The sequence below is a fragment of the Plecotus auritus genome (genome assembly GCF_963455305.1).
Source record: "Plecotus auritus genome assembly, chromosome: 4".
NCBI lineage: Eukaryota > Metazoa > Chordata > Mammalia > Chiroptera > Vespertilionidae > Plecotus > Plecotus auritus.
The window spans coordinates 81105384-81130059 of record NC_137775.1 but is presented as its reverse complement, the minus strand read 5'-3'; the positions used below and the strand labels follow the sequence as shown (position 1 = coordinate 81130059).

The 24676-nt window shown below is 39.1% G+C and overlaps 1 protein-coding gene and 1 pseudogene across 32 annotated transcripts in view; both read left to right on the top strand.

Annotated features, from left to right (window-relative positions):
* Nucleotides 1–24676, top strand: part of MLIP (muscular LMNA interacting protein) — a 262050-nt gene that overhangs the window by 62296 nt on the left and 175078 nt on the right. The window lies entirely within an intron of this gene.
* Nucleotides 12347–23342, top strand: LOC308245928 (neurofilament light polypeptide-like; annotated as a pseudogene). The gene is made up of 3 exons: nt 12347–12396; nt 15219–16310; nt 23214–23342. The product of its transcript is annotated as a neurofilament light polypeptide-like (transcript).

Genomic DNA, 24676 nt, shown 5'->3' with positions numbered 1-24676 from the left:
CAAAGTAAGCTTAAACTATATCTTATTTCTCTTTGATACCATAATGTTTCATCATCATAATTTTTGGAAAGTTGGGAAAAAAATACTGGCAAAATGCAGAGTGGTTGCATTCAAGGTGTTGGCTTATTCAACAATCCTTTTTGTTTGTTTTGCTAAGCATTTTTTATCTGTGTGGCAATGTGTCCACTATACAGTTTCTCATTTTGTTTTATTTTCCCCCTTCTCTTTTCCTTTTGGAGGGAAACACCAAATGATTGCTTTGACTCTGTAAAAAGAGGGAGGGCCCATTCCTGCCATCTATACACAATTGCTTGACTATTATACCAAAGACACAGCAATCCAGCGTGTCCCCTCAGTCAGTCTCCATGCCTCATTCATCATTTTTGTTGTTTTGCCTTCATTTTTTTCAGGTTTTTAGTATCATGCTGAGACTAGCCCAGCTTGATATAATGTCAGATTTCCCCACCTTCTCCATGATTTATATACTAGATAATGGCACTTTGTTAAACTAGATTGCTTTAAGCAAAGAGTCTCTGTTAACATTCTGGTTACATAGATAAAGTAGGTATATCCAGCTAATGATTTTCAAGGTGACAGTTTATGTAATGTGCCTCTAGGACCATGTTGCTTCTTTTGTTTCTGGAAAAGGCATGGGATGTCAAATTTATTACATGCAAAATTTATTTTTTAACCTCAAGGAACCCTTTCCACAGCTATTATGATGTTCTGCAATCTTTTGCTGCCCTGGACAAAGAAAAACAAATATGATAAATGAACTCATTATATACTTGTTGGGCCATGGATCCTTTTGTCAGTTTGAGGAAGCTGATGGTCCCCTTTTAGCATTTTTCTTTTACATGCATAATATAAAATACACACATTAAAGGAAACCACTTATATTGAAATTGGGGCATCAACATATTTTTTAAAATTGTGACAGTAATATGTGCTTCTTTATTCATTCAATAACACAATTTGGTGGTGGGTCTAATAACTCTTATAATTTGAAAGTAGTGACCAGTGATTGTTCTATATCTGCAACACTTACAACATTTTAAAAATTTATGATTTTAATAGGTATCAAAGTCACAGATAGTGCTAATTTTACAGAGGTTGATTGATTACATTTATAGTTGAAGGGAATGTTAAATTTCAGTTAGAAATCAATGAAAACATAATGTAAAATTTTTCTCATGATGGATACTGTCTCTCTCAAAGTTGTCACCTCCATAGACTATAATCATATTTGCATACTATTTCTAATTCCAGAAACTTCCTTGGGAACAATTTTTCCTCATCTATTGAGTTCATGATAAATAATTTTCTTTCAATAGCAGATTTTATTTTTAGAGTCAAAGTCATGGTGAGTTAACTTGTTTAGGTTTTTTTTTTAAAGGTGTAATTTTAAGGCAGTAAAACTAGTTTCCTTTTCTTATAAATTAGTTTTTAAGTTAACTCCAAGAGAGAGTTAAAAATATTTTGAGAAATGGCAGAAACATGAAATAGACATATAAACTCCCCCAAAGTAAATTATTGTAGATAAAGTTCATATGAATATACTGGTATGTTTGTTTAAAAAAATCTTAGTTCATGAACCATATGTCATAATTTGGGAGTAGAAATACTCTCCTATTGAACTTCAAATCCCATGATTTCAGCATTTGTCTTTTCTGCTTCAGCTTCCTAAACACTGCCACATTCCAAATGAAATTAAGAACTGTTTATGGTAGAATCCATTAATAACTGTTTTTTTTTGGAGTTTTCTAGAATTCTGCTGCATGAAGCATGCTTTCATTTACCTTCAAATGGCACTATGATGCTTTCTGAGAGGTCTTAAGCAGAGCAGAAACAAAATTTTATGGGAATCTGTCATCAAAAATAATCTTGCTCTCCTTCTCGCTGAATATTTCATGTAAGTGTATTGAGTGATTGACTTCATTCTTCTCTGCTTACAAACCTCTGAGTAACAAACAGCCCATAGATACACACAGGTGCTTTCCAAGCATTCCTCTTTTTTCCTTCCCCTCAGGGGTTGCTGGTAACTTTGTCAGCTTCTGGTGGACACCAGTAGCCTTGAGATCTCTGGGGATGTTTGCCATCCCTCTCTCAACCTTGCCACAGTTATCAGAGGCCCCGTGGCTGCACTCAGCACTCACTCCCTTCTCCTGATAGGGGAACTCAGTCTCTGTCACTGCTCTCCTGCAGACCTTGCTCAACCTCTAAACTGCATTCTTCTCCTGGGATAGGAGGGTGAAGGATTGGGACTTGGAGTGCCTTTTTGCAGTAGCAAGTTGCCCCTTTCTCATACACCTTGTTATTGGTGGAAGTGGAGTATCCACCAGTGAAAGTGGGGGATCCCTCTCCCCACTGGGTGCTAGAGGTTGGGTCTTTATGATATCTTGAGAAAAAGAAATTTCTGAGAGTCTCTCTCATGGGAGGATGAGTGATTTTTGTTTGCATGGAATTACATCCCTGGGTTTCAAAGTCCCATTTCCCTTAGTACAGTCCTGGAGAAGATGCAGTTGGAGATTTAGTAGAGCTAGAAGCAAAGCTAGTGTCCAAAGTTTCTGTTCCATGGTGGATCTGGGTCGTTTAGTATTAGGCTAGTTGCAGTCCATTAGTCCATTGTGTGTGGGGTCCACATGGCCCTCAGCAAATGTAAGAGAGTAGGAGCATGAGAATCCCATAGGTCAGAAGTCAAGTGTGAGCAAGAAAGAGAACTCCTTTGTTTAGGAACTTGAGTATTGTAAATCTTCCCGTGCTTGCAGAGGCCATGCCTACCCTGGCCAATGACCTACACCCAGGAGTGATTGACAAGTACCTCCCTATGTCACCCAGACTTTACTGGGCATGCATCTAAATTGCAGCTGTGTGGCAAAGCTGCACAAATGGCATGCCATAATATTTGGCCTTTCCCTTGCTCCTTTCCAGTTATTAATAACTAGGTTCATTACAACGGCATCACCTTGACCACTCCCATGTATCAATTTTCAGCTTTCCGTAGTTGCTTCTGCCAGGACATTCCATTCTAATACCCATTAAATTGTATTTTTAGCATGATAGTTCCAATTTTAGAAGTTAAATTGGCTTTGTGAGTTTCTTGAGAATTTAGAACATGTTACTATATTCGTATAGAAAAACAACACAAGTAGTTTACAAGTAAACTTTCAGTAACTATCTATAAATTGATAATTACTGTAGTTAACTTTTCTTTGGTTAGTCCTAACTGGACATATTTTAACCAATTCTTGTAAACCAGAACACTGAGTTCATGGGCCCTAGAATAGTGGTTCTCAAATTTTAGAATTTCTTAAAAGTCTGTTATGACATAGATTGCTGAGTCCCACCTCCAGAGTTCCTGATTTAGCAAGTCTGGGTGGGAACTGAGAATTTGCATTTCTAACACATTCCCAGGTGATATCATGCCATTGGTCTAGAAGCTGATTTGGAGAACCACATCTAAAACTACTACTAATCTCTATTATTCCTAATATAATCTGAATCTCAAATTTTCTCAAGAGTGTGAATTTTAAATTCCTCCAGAAGAAGCAAATAAATGGAGATGCATCCAGGCTCACTTATAACTTATTTTTATTTAAAAAAAATATATTTTATTTATTTTTTTACAGAGAGGAAGGGAGAGGGATAGAGAGTTAGAAACATCGATGAGAGAGAAACATCGATCAGCTGCCTCCTGCACACCTCCTACTGGGGATGTGCCCACAACCCAGGTACACTTATTTAGGTTTAATCACCAAATTTTAGTCTTGCTATCATATATTAACTCCACAATTTATAATGAAAAATTTTTATAAACTATCCATAAATGGGCTACTATTTATGAATTCATATTTTTAATCTGTGCTAAACCAAACTAAGTTTACTTTTTTTTTTTGTCCCAGCCATTTCTTTGGCCTTTTAACTACATTTTCTTAAGCAAGTTTTTTTTTTTTAACAGCTTTAAAAACTAAATTTTCACCAAGTTTGTTATCTTGTTAGTTTAAAGTTCAGTGGGATTTTGGTTTGTTTAGCTTTTTACAGTACTATTGATAAATGACTTCCAGTATGTGCCTGCTGTGATAGGTGGAAAATGTAATTGATTTTATAGTAGTGTTGAGTGCTCACCTCTGTGATCTACCTATACTGTGCAGATGTGTGAATTGAATTGGAATGGGAGAATTCTGTTGCTAATCACCACATGCCCCCAGACTTGGCATCACTTTTCCTTTCTTGAGAAAAAAATGAAATCAAAGTCATAGTATGTTTTTCTGTTTCTTTGTTTTTTGTTTTCCTACTGGTGCTCATATTCTCACTTTAAAAAACAAATACCTTTGATTACATGTATCTTTGTTCAGTTGTCTTCCTGAAAGATAACTAATGTTCATATTTTAGGTTGAGGAGTTTCGCATTGCACATAAGTAAAAGTAGCCTGAGTTTGGCTTAATTTATGCAAATTGGTGGGTGTGTCTCTTTGTTCCAGTGTTCCTACTTCTGCATCTAGTAAAGCATTCACACAACTGGGCAAGCAGAGTGGCATCAAAGAATGAGCCCAACCTTGGGCACATCAATCTTGAGTTTAAAGCCCAACTGAGTCATTTGTTAGTTATGTGACCTTGGGCAAGTATTTAGTTTCCTTGTCTATAAAATTACATGGAGCCTGTGAGGGATTAGAAACACTAGATGTAAAATAGCTGATACACAGTAAAATCCAATAAATGGAAGTTATTTGATAGATATATATTCTTAAATTTGCTCATAAATTTCACATTTTTCTGATTTCTTCATTTACAAAAGCACAGTTGCTATATTTATTTGAAAAACAAGTTCTAAGTCCCCGAATAATAACCAGAGAAATGCCTGTGTACTTCTTACTGAATTTTTATCCAAGGTGATTGATGCTTATTTGTCCTCATTTTTGGAGATGAATTTGTGTTTGGTTCTTTGCATTTTAATAGCCACATCAGAAGTTTTACCAATTTGATCAAACTCTTTAAAGCAACTTTTAAGTATGCAATAGTTATAAATAGGATTGCTATTATGAGCTTGATAAATGTTGAAAATCCCTACCACCTTGCCTAGCACATACCATTAACTCAATAAATATTAGGGATGATTGTTAGTAACTGTAATATTTAGAGATTCCATCATACATGTTTCCAGAATGTAAATGTTTTAAAAGAAAAAGTAAAAGTGCTATTTCCCTCCACCCCCACCACTACTTATATGGGTCCATAGTCAGGATGCAAGTTACGATATCACTTCAGAGATATCTCACAAAGGTCTGTTTTCTCTTTTATTGCTTTGGCCTCCTGGTCTCCCAGGCCATCCAGGCAGTTTTCCTAATGACTCTGATTGCCCAGCACCAAAGCTGCTGCCTCACAGGTTCTTCTCTAGAGTCTGCCAGGTAATGCCTAAAGTTCAGTCCACAAAGCCAACCTAAGATTGGCCTTTGTCACTCAAGTTTCACTACTCTTAAAAGAGGGGTTTGAATATCTATATATATAAAAGCCTAAAGGAAGGTTCGACTGTTCGACCCATAGCTATGACGTGTACTGATCACCATGGGGCAGATGCCCAGTGCACAGGCATGGAAACATGGAACAGACTGATGAATCTCAGAACGAAGGGGGGGGGGGTGCGGGAAGAGATTAACCAAAGATTTTATATGCATACTAGAGGCCCAGTGCACAGACTCATGCTGGTGGGGTCCCTCGGCCTGGCCTGTGCCCTCTCACAATCCAGGACCCCTTGGGGGATGTCGGAGGCCTGGTGCACGGTTTTGGCCTGATCCCCACAGGTGTGGCTGAGGGACCCCACCAGTGCATGAATCCATGCACCAGACCTCTAATACATATATATATATCATCATTATAGAACCATTTTTTCTTCTTCTCTTTTTCTTTTAAATTGACAAATGGTACAAAGGGCAGGATGAAGTTAACTTGGATCCGAATTGGGAATTTTTTCAGTAATAGGGTGTATTATTTCTTTTTTTAGCCTACTGCTCTGATGAGCATCAGCATGATACATGTCTGACATCTCTGGAGAAGCATTTACTTCTAGGCAACCACCCTTCTTCTCCTTTCCATATGGTTTTGGAATCAATGGATGTACCAAGGGGTGGCTTTGGGTGGGGAAACCTAAAGTCCCTCCCTATAATTTCCATTACCCTTCCCAAAGCCAACTCCAAATAAATATAAATCTAATTAAAAGTTATGTTCTGATTGTGCCATCATCCGCAATGTGTGGTCAGGGTGTCCTTTATCCAATCCAAATGAGGTTGATGTGTCTGGGCTTTGCTAAGCAGCATTTGGTGCCTTCACTGTCCTCCCTTTCTCAATTGTAGTGGTGAGAGTTGACCTATAATTTGGAAAGGCTGCTTTGACCATGTTTCAGGGGAAAGCATCTCTGGGGCACTGCAAGTAGGATTTAATTAATAGAAATGCAATGTAACACACACGTTTTCCGAAAAGAGGCATGTCTGTAGCCAATGTTTGAAAGATTTCCTGCTGGAAATTGATTGCAGTCCAATAGATTGTCTCTGGGTGGCTTTTGTAGGTTTCAAAGAATAAATTTTGCATAGCGTCCTGGAGGTACTGCCAAGATCAGAGCCTGAATACAATTTTATCTTACACAGCCCTGGGTGGAAAATGTGCACCTCCTATATTCCCAAAATGAAAGGGTACCCACTGATCATGGTGTCTGCTTGGTGGTGTTTGTTGGCTTGATTTAGGGTAGTATTTAATGGGGATGAGGGCAGGATTTGCCAGAGGCAAGAACTTTAATGGATTTTTAGTTTTAAAAAGATAAAAGAAGGAAATCAAACTGGATTGTTAACCCCATTCTTACAGCAACTGGATAACATTTTCGTAGCTCTTATGTCTACCAGGAGCAAAGGACTGAGACGGATGATCCACTGAGAATGCCTTTTGCATTAGACCAAGTGAGGAGAGAGCCCCTTTCATCAGATTTTACTCTTCCTATTGCTTTGCTAGGAATTTTTACATTGACATTTACATTTTTATCAATAGTGCTTTAGACTTTAGTCTCTTCACTGTGCAAAGCCTGAATTATCAAAACTGGCACACTATCCTAATTATATCCAAATCAGCCGCAGAGGAATGATCAGTCCCCTTTGACTGGTGGTAAATGTCTATTTGGACTAGAGGATGGAAATCCTTTGTGTAAAGGGCCAGATAGTCAATATCTTAGTCTTTGTAGGCTGTAACTATTTGACCCCAGGGTTGTAGCAGAAGACAATATAGTAAAAATGAATGAGTGTGGTTATATTCCAATAAAACTTTATTTTCCAAAATACGTGGCAGGCCAGAATTGGTCTGTGGACCTTAGTTGCAGACCTCTGATTTAGACAATTTCTAGTGAATCTATAAAAAGTAGACTGTACTAAAGGCTTTAATATTCAAAATAATTATCAGGTATGATCTTGTTTGAAAAGGATACCAAACTTAACTTTTCCTTAAAAAATTTAAAAGGACAAGCAAGGGCTCTTAATAGCATACCTTCTAGCCCTAGCTAGTGTCGTTCAGTGATTAGAGTGTTGGCCATACACGGGAGGGTCTTGGGTTCGATTCCAGGTCCAGGGCACTTACCTGGGTTGCAGGTTTGGTCCCGCCCTCCTGGTTGGGTATGTGCAGGAGGCAACCAGTCTGTGTTTCTCTCTTTATCTCTCTTCCTCTCCTTCCCCCTCTCCTGTTCCACTCTAAAAATCAATGGGAAAAATATCCTTGGGTGAGGATTAACAAAAACAAACAAACAAATAAATAAAATAAAAGCACATTCTATATAGCAGTGGGAGACTGTGTGTCTTATTAATACTAGGAAAAGGCAAATGCCACCTGTCAAATACTAGTACATTGATGAAAAAGGTACACCAGTGAAAAAGGTGGGACCAAGAGCTTCATCAACTTAGAACACTGACTGATTTTGGCACAACATTTATAAAGTTTGCATGGAAGTAAGTGCTTTAAGAAGCAGATGGATAAAGTTCAACCAAGAGCATCCATCTTCAAAACACATGGCTCACGACATATCTTTTCTTGCCAGACATATAGTTGGGTTATTCAAACTATTATTGACAATTATGGAGTATTTTTCATTAATGAGAAAATAGCTTTCCATACAGCTAAAAATTAACAATGTTCTAGATCAGGAATCCACTTCACTGTGGTCCAGTTTGTTCTCATTTTCACTCAGCAATTTAACAGAAAAATAGGATGTGACCTGAATAGGTTATATGCCATCATGATCTACTGTTATTTTGGCAGAAATGTTTCAACTGGCTCCATTTACCACTCCCGACAGGCAGGGAGTTCTTTGTTGAATCAAAGCTGCTGCCTTTGATGCACCTCCTGCTTCTAACTTTCACCATTTAGGTTAGCAGTGTTTGAAAATGGATTTGTAATCAATTCATTTTCTCTCTAAAAATTTGTGCTCAGAAAATACCACAAAGGTAGTAAGTAGTCAAAGTAGTTCTCTATCACTTTTTACAGTCTTGGCACAAAGCTTGGGAATAGCATTGCCAGAGTTTACTATTCCAAATTTAGTGTTTATAATTTTTGTGAGCATTTTATATTAATAATACATTTAATCTATAAAATTATATGTAGTTGATTTTAAATTTTTAAAAATAATACACAAATTATATCATAGTAGTTATCCTATATAATAAGAGGCTAATATGCAAATTGTCCCCTCAACTGGAAGTTTGACTGAGAGTTTGACCAGGGGGTGGGGCCAGTCAGCCAACTACCTACGGCCCCTCCCCCCAGCCACCCTCATCCCCCATTGCCCCCCTGCCATACACACACCTGCCAACCACCCTTGGTCCCCTCTCCCCCAGCCAGCCCAGCCTGATTGGCCCCGATCGGGGTAACCGGCCAGACCCCACCTGTGCATGGATTCGTGCACTGGACCTCTAGTTCTTTTATAATTTGCTTATTTGCTCAATATTATATTGCTAAGATACAGGTATATTGATAGATATAATCTAGGTTATTTATTTAATTGCTTTGTACTATTTCACTGGACATATTTATTCTTAAATTGATAGGCCTTTAGATTATTTCCTATTGTTGTCCTCTTTTTTAATGTAAAGCATCAATAAAATATTTATGTACATGATTTCTTGGGTCAGGTGCAGGAGTTTCTCTAGGGTATATACCTTGGGACCAAATTGCTGAGTCAAAGAGCATACCCATGTTCTCTGTCTCTGGAATATTGACAAATTGCTTTCCAAAGTGGATTTACCAAGTCATTCTCCCTTTAACTGTATGTGACATCATCTGTGCTCCACATTCTTGCCAACATATAGTATTGCCAATTTAGTGGGTAGGAAATAATATTTCACTATGGGTTTAATTTGTATTTTCCTGATTACTAGTAAGATTGCATATTTTGTCATGTTTTGTTTTTGTCATTCATACTTCTTATTCTTTGTATTTTCTTCTTTTATAATTTGCTAATTATTTCATTTATTTATAAAATTGATGTGGAGAGCATATGTATTTATTATTATTATTATTTGCATCTATGAGTTTTAAAAAAGTTTGTTTGCTTAATCCCATACTTTTTTCACCCAGTCTCTCAACCCACCTCTCCTCTAACAGCCGCCAGTCTGCTTTCCATGTCTATAAGTCTGCCTCCACCCTGCTCCCTCATTCTGTTCATCAGATTCCACAGATAAGTGAAATTATGTGGGATTTGTCTTTCTCTGACTGGCTTATTTCACTTAGCGTAATATTCTCCAGGTCCATTCATGCTGTCATAAATAGTAAGATTTCATCTTTTTTATGACCAAGTAATATTCCATTGTGTATATTTAGCACAGCTTTTTTTACCCACTGATGGGCCCTTGGGCTGCTTCCAAATCTTGACTATTGTAAATGATGTTCCAATTAACATAGGGGTGCATATGTTCTTTCAAAGCAGTGTTTCCGGTTTCCTCAGATATATTCCTCAAAGGAATCACTGGGACACAAGGCAGTTCCATTTTTAATTTTTTCAGTTAATTCCATACTGATTTCCACAGTGGCTGCATCAATATGCATTCCCACCAACAGTGTACAAAGGTTCCCTTTTCTCTGCATCCCCACCAACACTTATTGTTTGTTGATAAGTCATTTTGACAGGTGAGATGGTATCTCATTGTGGTTTTAATTTGCATCTCTCTGATGATTAGTGATAGGAAGCATCTTTTCATATGTCCATTGGCCATCTATATGCCCTCTATGGAGAAGTGTCTATTCAGGTCCTTTGTCCATTTAAAAAATTTAATTGGGTTTTTTTTGGTATTCAGTTATACAGTATAAGTTCCTTATGAACTTTGGATATTAACTTCTTTTCTGATGTATCATTGGCGAATATGTTCTCTCATTCAGTGAGTTGTCTTTTCATTTTGTGGATGGTTCCTTTTTCTGGGCAAAAACTTTTTAGTTTGATATAGTCCCATTTGTTAATTTTTTCTTGCCTGAGGAGATATATCAGAAAAAATATTGCCAAGAGAGATGTCAGAGATTTTTACTGCCTATGTTTTCTTCTAAGATTTATATGGTTTCTAGTCTTACATTTAAGTCTTTTACCCATTTTTGTATGGTATAAGAAGGGAGTATATTGCCAAAACCGGTTTGGCTCAGTGGATTGAGCGTCAGCCTGTGGACTGAGGGGTCCCGGGTTCGATTCCGGTCAAGGGCACGTAACTTGGTTGCGGGCACATCCCCAGTAGGAGGTGTGCAGGAGGCAGCTGATCGATGTTTCTCTCTCATCGATGTTTCTAACTCTCTATCCCTCTCTCTTCCTCTCTGTAAAAAAATCAATAAAATATATTTTTTTTTTTAAAAAAAGAAGGGAGTATAATTTTTTTTGCACATATCTATCTTATTTTCCTAACACCATTTACTAAATAGACTATCTTTACCCCATTATATTTTCTTGCCTCCTTTGTCAAATATTAATTGATTACAAAAGCATGGATTTATTTCTGGGCTCTCTACTCTGTTCCACTGATCTATATGTCTGTTTTTATGCCAGTACCATGATGTTTGGATTACTGTGGCCTTGTATTATAGTTTGATATTAGATAGTGTGATTCCTCCAATTTTGTTCTTCTTTCTCATGATTGCTGAAGCTATTCGAGATCTTGATGGTTCCATATAATTTTTGGAATATTTGTTCTAGTTCTGTGAAATACACCATTGGTATTTTGATAGGAATTATGTTGAATCTATAGATTGCTTTGGGTAGTATGGACATTTTAATGATGTTAATTCTTCCTATTCATGAGCATGGTGTATGCCTCCACTTATTTATATCTTCTTCAGTTTCTTTATTCAGTGTCTTATAACTTTCTGAGTAGTCTTGTATATTCTTGGTTAAATTTTTTCCAAGGTATTTTTTTGATGCAATTGTAAATGGGATTGTTTTCCTAGTTTCCCTTTCTGAAAGTTCATTATTGGTATACAAAAATGCAACTGATTTCTGGATATTTATTTTGCATCAGCTACTTTACTGAATTCATTTATCAGTTCTAGTAGTATTTTTGGTGGAATCTTTAGGGCTCTCTAGAAACAGCATCATGCCATCTGCAAATAATGACAGTTTACTTCTTCCTTATAAACCCTTTTTTGAACTACAAAATCTTTTCCTCACCAATGAATTAGCATAGCATTTTTCCATCTGTGGATTAACATAGCAGTTAACTCATTGTGGAACATTTTGTTTGTGTATCTCTTTCTCTCATAAGACTATAAATTCAAGTGTGAGCAGGAGCAGACATTTTTATTTTGATTTTCTTAGTCCGTGGCACAAAGGTGACACTCAGCAAAATTGCTTGAATTGAATTGAGAATGTCACTTAATTTAACATGAATGCTATTATAAATTTGAGATTTTTACTTACATCATTTTGAAAGCATTTGTGTTAGTCTTAGTCATGTGACATATACATATATATTTACATACATACACACATATAAATACATACCACTTAAAAGAGTGACAATTTGCAACCGAGTCAGATTAATTTGGTCCTTTATTAAACTTTAACATAGGGCTTCCCTCAATTTGCAGGCAGAGTTTCTCTTAGAACACTTCTAAGGTCAAGATAGGTTAATACATTCAGATAGGATTGAAATAACAGATGTATTGCTATTTCTAGTCCTGAGCTGTTGGGGAAGCAAGGAGGAAGGAGGCATAATTGTACAATGCTTTGTCATCTTAGCAGCTCATCAATATTAGCAGCTGACACAGGCAAGTGTTTGCTAATGAATTCTATTGGCGGACACTGACTTTGTCGTTACAACCATTGCTTCCTTGACATCTCTTAGATTGACATGTGGCACAAGTCTCCGTGCGCAGCTGGTACCTTGGATTTGAACATACTGTGAGTTCTCTGGCATTGTTAGTACAATTCCTTGTTATTGTCACCATGTCATACCTTTGACATCAAAAATGGCTGCTTTTCATCTCTGTGTTTATTGCTTTATATCACAGTAGTTATGTTTTAGTTGATAGGACTTTTTATAGTGGCAGCAGATAACATGTTAAATTAGCTATGGACTGATGCATGTTCAGTTTTTGAATTGTTCAAGGAAAGTTGATTTTAGTAAGACTTTATATAATGAGAAGCAATTTAAATAAATTGTGGGTTGCAATGAGAATCATGAATTTGTAGAATTGCTTTTTATATAAGATGTAACTGTTTTTTACTAAACTTGAGGTTATATATTTTTTATTTTTAAATATTTTATGTAGAAGAACTTGGGATTGTAAAAATCTATTATTTGAATGATTTGTTCTTAAAATATGGTTCAAAATGCAATTTTAACTTCCATTTATTTATTTATTTGCAATTTTAACTTCTTAACATATTCTTAGTTATGTGTTGGGATTACAAAATGTAGAAACCACAATTCTCACATTTTCCCCTTTCTCTTTCCTTGAACTTCCCTCCTTCTCTCTCTCTCCCTCTCTCTCTCTCTCCCCACTTTCTCTTATCTCTGTCTCTCCTGATCCCTCCCTTCTGTCTTTCCTAACCTGGCATCCAAACATTCTTCCCCTCTTCAGGTGAAGCTTAGCACTCAACTTTTAAAGTTTTATTACCTGTTCCAGACCCTTCCTCCCCCCCCCCCCCCACAAATGTCCTTTGAAACTAAGAATTATCCACAGTAGTGACTGGAGATAAGATTGCTATTTATGGTGCTGCACATAATTACACTTACTGTTGGGTGTGTCAAGTCTACGATGATAAGAATAATAAATGGGTACTGAATGTTCCTGCAGCTTTTATTTGTGAGGCATTGCTCATGCAGTCAGGGTCACATTACCTAGATGTAAGTGAAATAAAGCCAGGAAAAGAGGACTTATCTAACCCACCATGAAGGCATTTCAGAGTGATTTGGTTTTCTCTACTTTCTAGCAGGTGGCTATGTGCATATGTGCAATAGCTGGAAAATTTTTTAAATTTAGGTTAATAAGAAAGAAAAGTACTCTTTGCCTTGCAAATGCAGGCATCTTCTTTTTTTTCTTCTAGAATTCTTCAAATTTGGAAGATTACTACATTTTCATTGCCTTTTCAGCTGTAACTATTCACAATGTCCTTGTTGTTGTAAAAGCCTTTTCATCTCATAGTTAAGGGGGCAGTTGAATCGTGAATTTTTATTCCAGAAATTCAGCACTTATGAATTTCTGTAAAATTTTGTCTCTGCTATTTATTTATTTATTTATTTATTTATTTATTTATTTATTTATTTATTTTTGTCTAAAAAGTTATATATGCTAATACTTGAAGGTTTTTTTGAGATGATGTCAGAAGTTATTCTAAAAATGTATCCAGATTCCATGCCAAACACCCACTTCTTGGGAGACCCAATAGGATGGATAGATCTGATTTCTAATCCACTGCCCTTATCCTGTAGATAGCTTTTCACTGGTAATTGCATCCACAGCAGAATTTTTATCTTTAGTAAATCATGGGCTCTACCTGGGCATTCTTACATAGATAATGAGGGGCATGGCCAGGTTAACTTGAGAGTAACATCTCCATCCTACTCCTCTCTCCTGACTCCAATCTCATAGTGTCTAACTGCCTACCATCCCAAGTGGCATCTCTGAGAGACACAGTTCTGAGAAGCATTGTAGGACAGTGGTTAAAGTTATGTTGCCATGGAGTCAGGCAGACTTGGATTTGAGTTCTAGATCTATCATTTGCTTGGTGTATGACCCTGTGAGAAGTTATCTAACTATTTTAAAAAATTCTTAGGACTTTATTTTTAGAGAAATTTAGCCTCTAATTTCATATTTACTATGCTATCATGACTATTATGACCAACTCTGATTATGTCAAAATTCTGTCTGGGATATTTGAAGATAGCAGTTTCTCATTTGTAGCTAGGATACTGGTCAACAAAAGGAATCAATGATTAAAGGGTGGAAGCCCAGCAGGATGAGGCTTAGCAGTTTTACAAGGACAACTGTGTAGTATCCTGTGAGAAGCCTTCACCTTACCAAGTGCAGATCTATTGCTTTGAAGAGATCATTGTGTATAATCTTTTACAGTTGTCTTCACATTAAGCATTTACTCATGCTCATTTTCTTATTCATGTCCCCAGAATTCTAGCCTCGTTTCAAGGCATCTCTTATTTCCCCCCCTGGGCAGTCTCATAGCTTATTGAACTTTATTTCCCTTTATGTTGGTGACTTCTAAGTCTACATTTACTACTCTCATTTCTCCTGAATTCTAGTTGTATATTTCCATCTTCCACCTGCAGCCCAATAATATCTCAACTTTATTATCTACACTAATAAAAGAGAAAGATGCTAATTGACCGTACCTCTGCTACGCCTACAGCCAATCAGGAGTGATATGCAAATTAACCCAACAAAGATGGTGGGTAAATTTGCATATGCAGGCCGGGTGGGCAGGCCTGACGCAGCCCGCAGGGTCCAGGCCATGATTGGGGACCCGGGCAGGCAGCACAAGGCAGCACCTGATGCTACCCACAGGGTCTAGGCCGCGATCAGGACCCGGCAGGCCTGGGTCTGGGTGGCAATCGGGGACCTGGGTAGGCGGGGGTGGCCAGGGTCTCCAGGATCACTGTCTGCCCCCGGGCCACCTGCGGACACTGGTGGAGCAGGCCTGGGTTGAACATTTTAATGAAAATGGGATGCCTGTGCCCTGCCCCACCATGCCCCATCCCTGGCGAGGAGAGGGAAGTGGGCAGTTAGGAGGCACCGGGGCTTGGAAGGGGCTGGGAGCAACCTGCAGGCGAGCTACCAGGAAGAGGTGCTGAACCACGAGGACGCAGAGGGCTGGCTGATGGAGGTGCGCAAAGGTGCAGATGAGGCTGCTCTTGCTGGCGCTGAACTCAAAAAGCGCATGGACAGCCTAGGATGGACTAAATTGCCTTTCTGAAGAAGGTGCACAAAGAGGAGATCGCGGAGCTGCAGGTGCAGATCCAGTACGCTCAGATCTCTGTGGAGATGGACGTGTTCTCCAAGTCCGACCTTTCCGCCATGCTCAAGGACATCCCCGCCTAGTATAAGAAGCTGGCTGCCAAGAACATGCAGAATGCCGAAAAATGGTACGTGCTGACCGAGAGCGCTGCCAAGAACACCTACGCGTCCGAGAGTCGCCGCCTGCTCAAGGCCAAGACTCTGGAGATCAAAGCAAGCCCGGGGCATGAATGAAGCGCTGGGAAAGCAGCTGCCAGAGCTGGAGGATAAGCAGAATGCTGACGTTAGTGCTAAGCAGGACACAATCAACAAATTAGAAAATGAGTTGAGAACTACAAAGAGTGAAATGGCACGATATTTAAAAGAATACCAAGACCTCCTCAATGTGAAGATGGCTTTGGACATTGACATTGCAGCTTATAGGAAACTCTTGGAAGGTGAAGAGACCCGGCTCAGTTTCACCAGCGTGGGGAGCATAGCCAGCGGCTACTCCCAGAGTTCCCAGGTCTTTGGTTGATCTGCCTATGGTGATTTACAGACCAGCTCCTACTTGATGTCCACTCTCTCCTTCCTTTCTTCATATACCAGCCAATTCCAGTTGAGCAGATTGAGGTGGAGGAGACCATTGAGGCTGCAAAGGCCAAGGAAGCTAAGGATGAACCACCCTCTGAAGGAGAAGCTGAAGAGGAAGAGAAGGAGAAGGAAGTGGCTGAGGAAGAGGAAGAGGAAGAAGGTGCCAAGGAAGAATTTGAGGATGCAAAGGAGGAAGAAGGAGGTAAAGGTGAAGGAGAATCTGATTTGGGAATGGTTCCAAAGAATCTGAGGACGAGAAGAAAGATGAAGGTGTTGGGGAGGAGCAAGCAACCAAGAAAAAAGATTGAGCCCCCCTTTCCTTAATTATTTCAGGAATAATCCTCCTGAAACCAGGTCAACCCCGTCACCAATAAAGCAGTTGAGTTCCCAATACTATATGAATTAAGAAGTCAATATATATAACATTTTGAGGTGACTCAGGTTGGACATTAAATGTTGTGCTATGATTTTTCTCCTTATGCAGAGTATCTGTTTGCTTGCAGAGTGGCTTCCTGGCTTGCTGCCAGCCTGTGCATGGTCCACGCTTATGAGTTCAGGATCTATGACAATGTGAATAATTCAAATGTTTACAATAAAAACACATGAATACATGAATTCACTCATGTTAATGTTAAACTTCATGGAAAAAATAGTCTTTTGAATCTTTGGTGGTTAGAAATTAAAGACCTCAACTCATGTGCAATAAACAGTAAATAAAGTTACACTGAATGGCAAAAGAAAAAAATACATTAGGGGCGAGGAAACATTCAAAGAATTGGGGAACCATTCTCAAATCAGGAAGGGAAGTCACAGCGTGTATATTATTGCTACGAATACAGTATTTCTTACTACTTACAACATATACAATGTAATGTATTAGATGCCTTCCTATCGCATGAAGTACGTATTCTCATAGAGTAATACTGGTAGATATGTTATAGTTATGGCAGTATGTCATATCTTATCTATATTAATAAAAGGGTAATATGCTAATTAGACCATGAGACCTTCCAGACATCCTTCTGGACAAAGCCATGGTGGTGGGGCCGAGGCAGAGGCAGTTAGGGATGATCAGACCAGGAGGGGAAGGCAGTTGGGGGTGATCAGGCTGGCGGGGGTGGACAGTTGGGGACGAGCAGACTGGCAGAGGGGACCAGTTGGGGGTGAGCAGGCTAGCAGAAGGGTGCAATTGGGGGAAAGCAGGCCAGCAGGTAGAGTGATTAGGGGTGATCAAGCAGGCAGGCAGGTGAGCGGTTAGGAGTCAGCAGTCCCAAATTGTGAAGGGGTTGTCCAACTGCTGGTTTAGGCCCAATCCCACAGGGGTCCCAGATTGGAGAGGATGCAGGCCGGGCTGAGGGACACCCCCCTCTCCCCGTGCACGAATTTCGTGCACTGGGCCACTAGTCTCTATAATAAAGTGATTTCTCTTCTTTTTTGCTAGTGGCATTAGTGTGTCTCAAGTCTATTGTTTAAATTTCAAAATTGAATAAGTTCCTAAGTGTAATCTCTAATTTCATTTATATATACATGTCTCATGTACTTAATGGACATTCTCAACGATTCAAAAAGTAGGAACATATACTACACATATTGCCTGAAAAACTTACTAAAATATATGAACTGCAAAACACAAAAAATGAGGAAGTATTTAAAAACAAAATGATAAAATAGGTTTTAAAATATTTGTTATAGCAATGAATATAAAGGGAACAAATATCTTCTGTAAGGCCCTCATGAAATCCTACCACCTCAAAAGTCCTATATAATAAAAAGCTAATATGCAACTTGTCCCCTGGACCCAGAGTTCAACTGGGAGTTTGACCAGGGGGCAGGGCTGGCCAGCCAATTGCCCATGGCCCCTTCTCCTGGCTGGCTCAGCCTGATTGGCCCTGATTGGGGCAGGCCAACCAGACCTCACCTGCACACAAATTTGTGCACTGGGCCTCTAGTAAAGTATAAATTTCTTAGGTTGCATTCCAAACTCTGTATTCTCTTCTGGACCCATCATAACCAGCCTGATTCATGTGTCCTAAGTCCTAGATAAACTGAACTGTTTTCTATGCACACAACAATTTTGGCCTTAGCCTTGCTTTCATTTATCACCCTTGCATGTTTGTTCATTTGTTTTCACTTACTCCTTGGGTAGGGGCTATAATTGAATATCAAGGCTTCAAATGATCTATATATCTTGATAATTCCCACATTTATATTTTCAGACAAAACCTCACATTCAAACTCCTGACTCAACAACTTTACTTGGATTTCTACAAGACCTCTCCAACCCTGCATGTCCAAAATTCAACTCCTGTTCTTTCTCAGTGAAGATTATTTAGTGTATTTTTCCCCCCATTTCAGTTTAAGGCAGCTCCATTTTTCTAGTTGCTCAGTTCCAAAACTTTGGAATAATCATTAACTCCCCTCATCTCCCATACCCCACAGCCAGTCCATTAGCATCACTATGGCTCTCCCCTCAAAACAAATTCAGTCTTCCCAATTCCTACTTCCTCCACAGCTACTATCCTGGTCCCAAACTAATCTTTTCTTGCCTAGATTTAGTGCAAAATTAGTCTCTTTGCTTCCAACCCATGTTACCCCATGGTCTATTGCAGCGATTTTCAACCAATGTGCCATAAGAATTTTTAAAACATGCAATACCTGACTATTTAGTCAGGGACACTGATCTCTTTTCCCTTATATTGTCAAATAAAAAAAATGACAACAGCCAACACAACAATAGCTGTCCAGGGTGAATGTATCAAAATTATACTTATTTTTTTGTCGGATCAGCAAAAATTTTCCCAAGAGTATGAATTTTAAATTCCTTCAGAAGAGACAAATAAATGGAGATGCATCCCGGCTCACTTATAACTTATTTAGATTTAATCACCAAATTTTAGGCTTGCTATCAGATATTAACTCCACAATTTATAATGGGTGCCATAGATTTAAAAAAAAAAAGGCTGAAAATTACTGGTCTATTATCTTATTTTTAAGTGTAAACATTTATTCTCTTGCAAAGTTTTAGATTCTCCCACTCCCAGCCTTTTCCGGGACATTTTGTCCAAGTAAATCAGTTTAAATAAGCCAATATGATTAGTGCCTATTGCCCAATAATTGTCTGTACATATAAAATAAAGTGGTAGTTCAGTTATATTTTTGCTTCAGGCTAACAAAGGATTCATTGAGACTTTTTGATAATTGATATTTGTGATTTGTTAGAAACAAGGTAAGCAATTTTATACTAATATGTTTTAATATATACATTCTTTTAATATTTTTACCATTTTTATATTTCACTTGATATTAAAAATATCAAAGATTCTTAAAACATTTTTGTGCAATGAAAAGCAAAAATCCTTTGTCTAGATTGACCAATTATTTAACATTTTGACATATTTGCTTTATACCTCTATATCTATCATTTATTTATTTATCTAGCTATCATTTTTCTTGTTCATTTTTCTCGAACTAATTGAGAGTAATCTTTGAACATTATGATATTTCATCCCTAATAGCTCAGCATGGATTTTCTAAGTATAAGAAAATTTTCTTACGCAACAGTTATCAAATTTAGGAAATTTAGCAGAGATACAATAATGTTTCCTAACATATACCCTATATTAATTTTCTTCATAGTTACTACTCTGATCTCAAATTCATCCTTTTTTTTCTGGAGTAGTGCAAAATTATCACAATGCCCTTTATAATACAGAGTAGGGCAAAAGTAGGTTTATAGGTGTGAGGATGTGAAACAGAATTAATTCTTGTATTATTATCTATTAACTAGAGGCCCGGTGCACAAAATTAATGCATGCGGCGGGGAGGGGGGTGTCCCTCAACCCAGCCTGTACCCTCTCCAATCTGGGACGTCCCTCTCACAATCTGGGACCACTGGCTCCTAACCACTCTCCTGCCTGCCTGCCTGATCACCTCCAACTGCCCTCCCCTGCCAGCCTGATCACCCACAACTGCCTTCCCCTGTTGTGACTCGCCTCCTCCGCTGGTACCTGCCTCTGTGTGAAGCAGCAGAGACGCCAGAACTGGCCTCCTCTGCACTGTACAGAGCCACGGGACCCCCAGGCCTCACCACGTGGAGCAGCCACCAGGCCTCATCTTCGCTGTGCGTGTGGCCATCTTGTGGCAGCCATCTTGTGATGACATCATGCAAGGGCGTAACGCCATCTAGGCTTTTATTGTATGGGATTATTGTATTTTTCATATGAACAACTGTAAACTTACTTTTACTCCACTCTGTATTGCCCTTTATAGCATTATTTCTTTTCAATCCAGAATGCAGTCTGGGGTCATGTTTTATATTTACATATCATGTCTTTTTGGCTTTTTAAATATAGGACAATTTCTCATATTTTCTTTGTCTTTTTTGATGTTGATATTTTAAAAGTGCAGAATATTTATTTTGTAGTCCTTTTATTTGGGTGATTTTTGCTGTTTCCTCCTTATCAAATTCAGGTTATTATTTTTGACCATAATGAAATATAAATGATATAGTCTTCGTATCATATCATATCATATCATATCATATCATATCATATCATATATTATAAAGCACATGATTTCAGTATATTTACTTAATGTTGATGCTAATGAACACTTGTTTAAGGTGGTGTCTACCATACTTACTCCTTTTGCAATTAATATATAGTCTATGAGGAGAAATTAAACCTCCTCCTTGTATTAACTTCTTTTATTTTTGTTGTGTGGTTTAATGTTGTCAATTCTAAATCTGTTAGGTTAATTTGTTTCTATTTAGATTCACTTTTAGGATCTCCTCCATTGTTGATTTGATTTTATCTTTTTAAACATGTAAAACATTGGCATGACTTTTGAAATCAAAACTATGCAAAGAAGTGTAATTTAAGGTATAACTCCCTCCTGCTTTTTCCTTCCCTTCCCCCACTTTAAGTAATCACTTTATTTATTTCTGTTTTATTTTTCCTGTTTTCTTTCCTAATACAGTAATCAGAATGACTCTTTCAGAAGAAGCATAGTGCAATCATGTTACTGCTTTGCTCAAATTTTCTAATGGTTTCCCATCTCACTCAGAATAAAAACCAAAGCCCTAGTGTCTGACAGAGCCCTCATGATCTGGCCCCATTCTCAAGCACTATTGTCTCACCTCCTCTGGCTCTTCCCCAGGATCACTCATCCTCAGCCTCACTAGCCTCTGTTCCTCAAATATGACACATATTTCCCCATCTTTGGGTCTTGGCTTTTGCTGTCCCCTCTTCCTAGAGTATAGATATGTGTATGGTTTACTAGTATTTCCTCACTTTTCTCAATTCCCTTCTTAAATGTCACCTTTAAGAGAGACTGCCCCAATACAATCTATTTACATCTATTTTGCTCCCATCCTCGGACCTTCTGGTGCTCCCTGTCCATATTCTATGCTTATTTCCCGCCCCCCCTCAGCACTATAACTTCTAACATGGAACATTTATTTTATTTACTAGAGGCCCGGTGCATGAAAATTCATGCACTGGAGTGGGGGGGGGGGGGTCCTTCAGACTGGCCTGCCCCTTCTCACAGTCCGGGAGCCCTCAGGGGTGGGAGGCGATGCCCCCATCACACCTCTGCTGCTGCCACTGCCGGCAGCGCAAGCCTCAGCCCGCCCTGGTTACCTGAGCCTTGGGCGGCCCTGGGTGGCTGGGCAGCCACCATCCAAGGCTTGCCTGTTCCTCAGGCCTTCCCTAGGCAGCTGGGGGCCTGAAGGGACTGGGGAACTCCAGAGGCAGGCGCACAGCCTTGCCGTGTGCCTGCTGCCCTGGCAGGGCTGAGGGGACTGGCACTGCCATCTTGTGGCTGTGGGCACAGCCATCTTTGAGGGCAGGGCAGTCAACTAGCATATTCCCTCCTTATTGGATGTGGGCGCCACCATCTTTGAGGGTGGGGCAGTCAATTAGCATATTCCCTCCTTATTACCTGTGGGTGCTGCCATCTTTGTGATGGCGTGAGGGTCAATTAGCATATTCCCTCTTTATTAGTTAGGATTGTCTGTCTCTCTCCCATGGAACAGAGACTTCAAAAGAGCAGGGATTGCAGAGGAGGTTGCGGTTGGGGGGGTGGGGTGGCTGTAGGAGATCAACCAAAGGACTTGTACGCATGCATATAAGCATAACCAATGGATAAAAAACACTGGGGGGGGGCAGGTAAAGGCATGTACTGGGGGGAAGGGGAGGCTGGGGGAAGGTCAATGGGGAAAAAAAAGGAGACATATGTACTACTATTTGTAATACTTAAAACAATTTAAAAAAAATAAAAAAAATCTTAAAAAAAACACAACAGGAGCCACTTAAAAAACACACAAAACAAAACAAAACAAAAAAACCAAAAAACAGGAGCCACTTAAAAAACACACACACACACACAAAAAAAAAAACAAAAGAGCAGGGATTTTATGTATTTAGTGCACTTTTCAAATGTCTAGACCTAGAATAGTGCCTAACACATAGCCAGTGCTTAGATCAATATTTATTGAACAAATAATGAATGAATGAACGTGGCTGAGGAGATAGCAGTAGAGAATGGCCTTTGAAAGGTCCATACCATTATGGCATCAAGTTATAACACTACACTGTGGCTGCAACACTTTGGCAACTGTGAGGGTGGAAAGTAGGGAGGTGTTACACAATCTGCTTTAGGGATGTAAACTGCTGAGGAGGTGGAAGTTTCTAATTTACAGCAAATAGCTTTGGGGTGTAGATGGTTTATTAATAAGAATGAACTGAATGAATTAATTGAGGTGGGTGGTTTCATAGAGGGAACATATTTTAAGTAAAGGAAGTATTATTTGAAGAAAAAAAGGAAATCAGAAAGGAAAAATAAAGCAAATGCAAATGAATACAATGAAAAGGGCAAAGGAATCAGACAAGTAAAGAGTCCCGTGAAAGCTGTTGGTGGCTCCTCCTGAGTGGTCCTGCTTCTTCACTCTGGGACAGCTGGTCAAGGAAGTGTGTGTGTGAGACAGTGAGAAGAAAGAAAATCCCAGCTCTCAACCCACAAGGGTATGTTTGTTGTAAGAACATTACTTGGCCCAAATAAAAGAAAGCAGATTTAGCCTGGGTGATGCTGCCATTTATGGAACTGATTAAGAAGAGTTTACCTAAAAAGCACAAAATAACTTCAGGTGCTTATGAAAAAAAATACCTATTTTAGGCTCTTCTACAGTGTGAGATCCTTGCCCTTTGCCAGAAAGCTGTCTGCCAGTCGGCAAGCCGACTTTCTGTAGGGCCAGAAGCTGTACTTGGGGAATGCATCCAAAGGGAGAACATCTGGATGGGTTGAACTTACTCTTTATTGAACTCCAATTTCTTGAACGGAGCAGCTCCCTTTGGGAGTCTTCAGAAAGGGCTATGGTGTTATTTTCATTTTAGTTCTTGTTCCAAAGATAAAATATGCATATTTTCTTATGCTAATGTGTTTTCCAACTATCACACATTTAGTTTAAGCCAGGTGGTTTTGGAATTGAGGTAAAATAGTTTGTCTTTTCTGAAAAGAGAGAAACGTCTGAGAGGGCTTTGAGGCATCAAACTTCCTGAACATGTCAAAGGTCAGATGCTGCAGGTTCAGGAGGAAGAGGTAAGAATATGACCTACGTAGGAGACCTGAGAAACAGGGCAAGACACACAAAATGGACTGGCAGTGTTTTACCCTTCTTTGCTTCCCTTATGTTTCTGTATCAGATGAGACAATCTTGATGCCAGAGTTGAAAAAGGCCAGTGAACATGAGCAGTCATAGACTATGTCATTAGTTAACCTTATCCATGAAGATAAATGCCACCCATCCCACTGTTATCAATGAAAATCGAGTATCCACTGGTGAAAGTGGGGGATCTCTTTCCCCACTGGGTGTTGGAGGTTGTGTCCAAAGAATTTTCTGAGACTCGCATAGGAGGATGAGTGATTTTTATTTGTGTGGAATTACATCCTTTGGTTTGCAAAGCCCTATTTCCCTTAATCCAGTCCTGGAAAATGTGCAGCTGGGGATTCAGTAGAGCTAGAAGCAAAGCCAGTGTCCAAAGCTTTCGTTCGATGGTGGAGTTGGGTCCAGTTAAGCATTAGGCTAGTTGTATACCATTAGTCCATTGTGTGAGAGGTCCACGTGGGCAAATGCAGGAGTCTGAGAGCTCTGCAAGCCAGGAGTCAAGCGTGAGCAAGCCAGAGAGAGAACTCCTTTGTTTAGGAGCTTACCTTAAGTCTTCTCGTGCTTGCAGCAGCTATACCTATTTTGGCCAATGAGTTGTTCCCAGGTGTGACTGACAAGCAAATATCTTCCCTATGTTACCCAGACTTTACTGGGCATATGCCTATTCTTCCTTTGTCCAGTCCCTTCCCCTAGGATCTGCAGGGAATAGATCTTGACAGTGTTAAATTGCAGCTTTCTGGCAAAGCAGCACAAATGAATGCCTATATTATTTGGCCTTTCCTTTGTTCCTTTCCTCTTATTAATGACTAGGTTAATACAACGGTATCACCACCATCTCTTGATCATATTCTTTAAATTACTGGAGTATCAAAGAATGTCTCCTGAAGCCCATCTGTATCTTATATGTTAGGGTAAATTGGCTTCTCAACTTTGTTGGGTACTGTTTACCAGTCTCCATCAGGCTCAAAAAGTG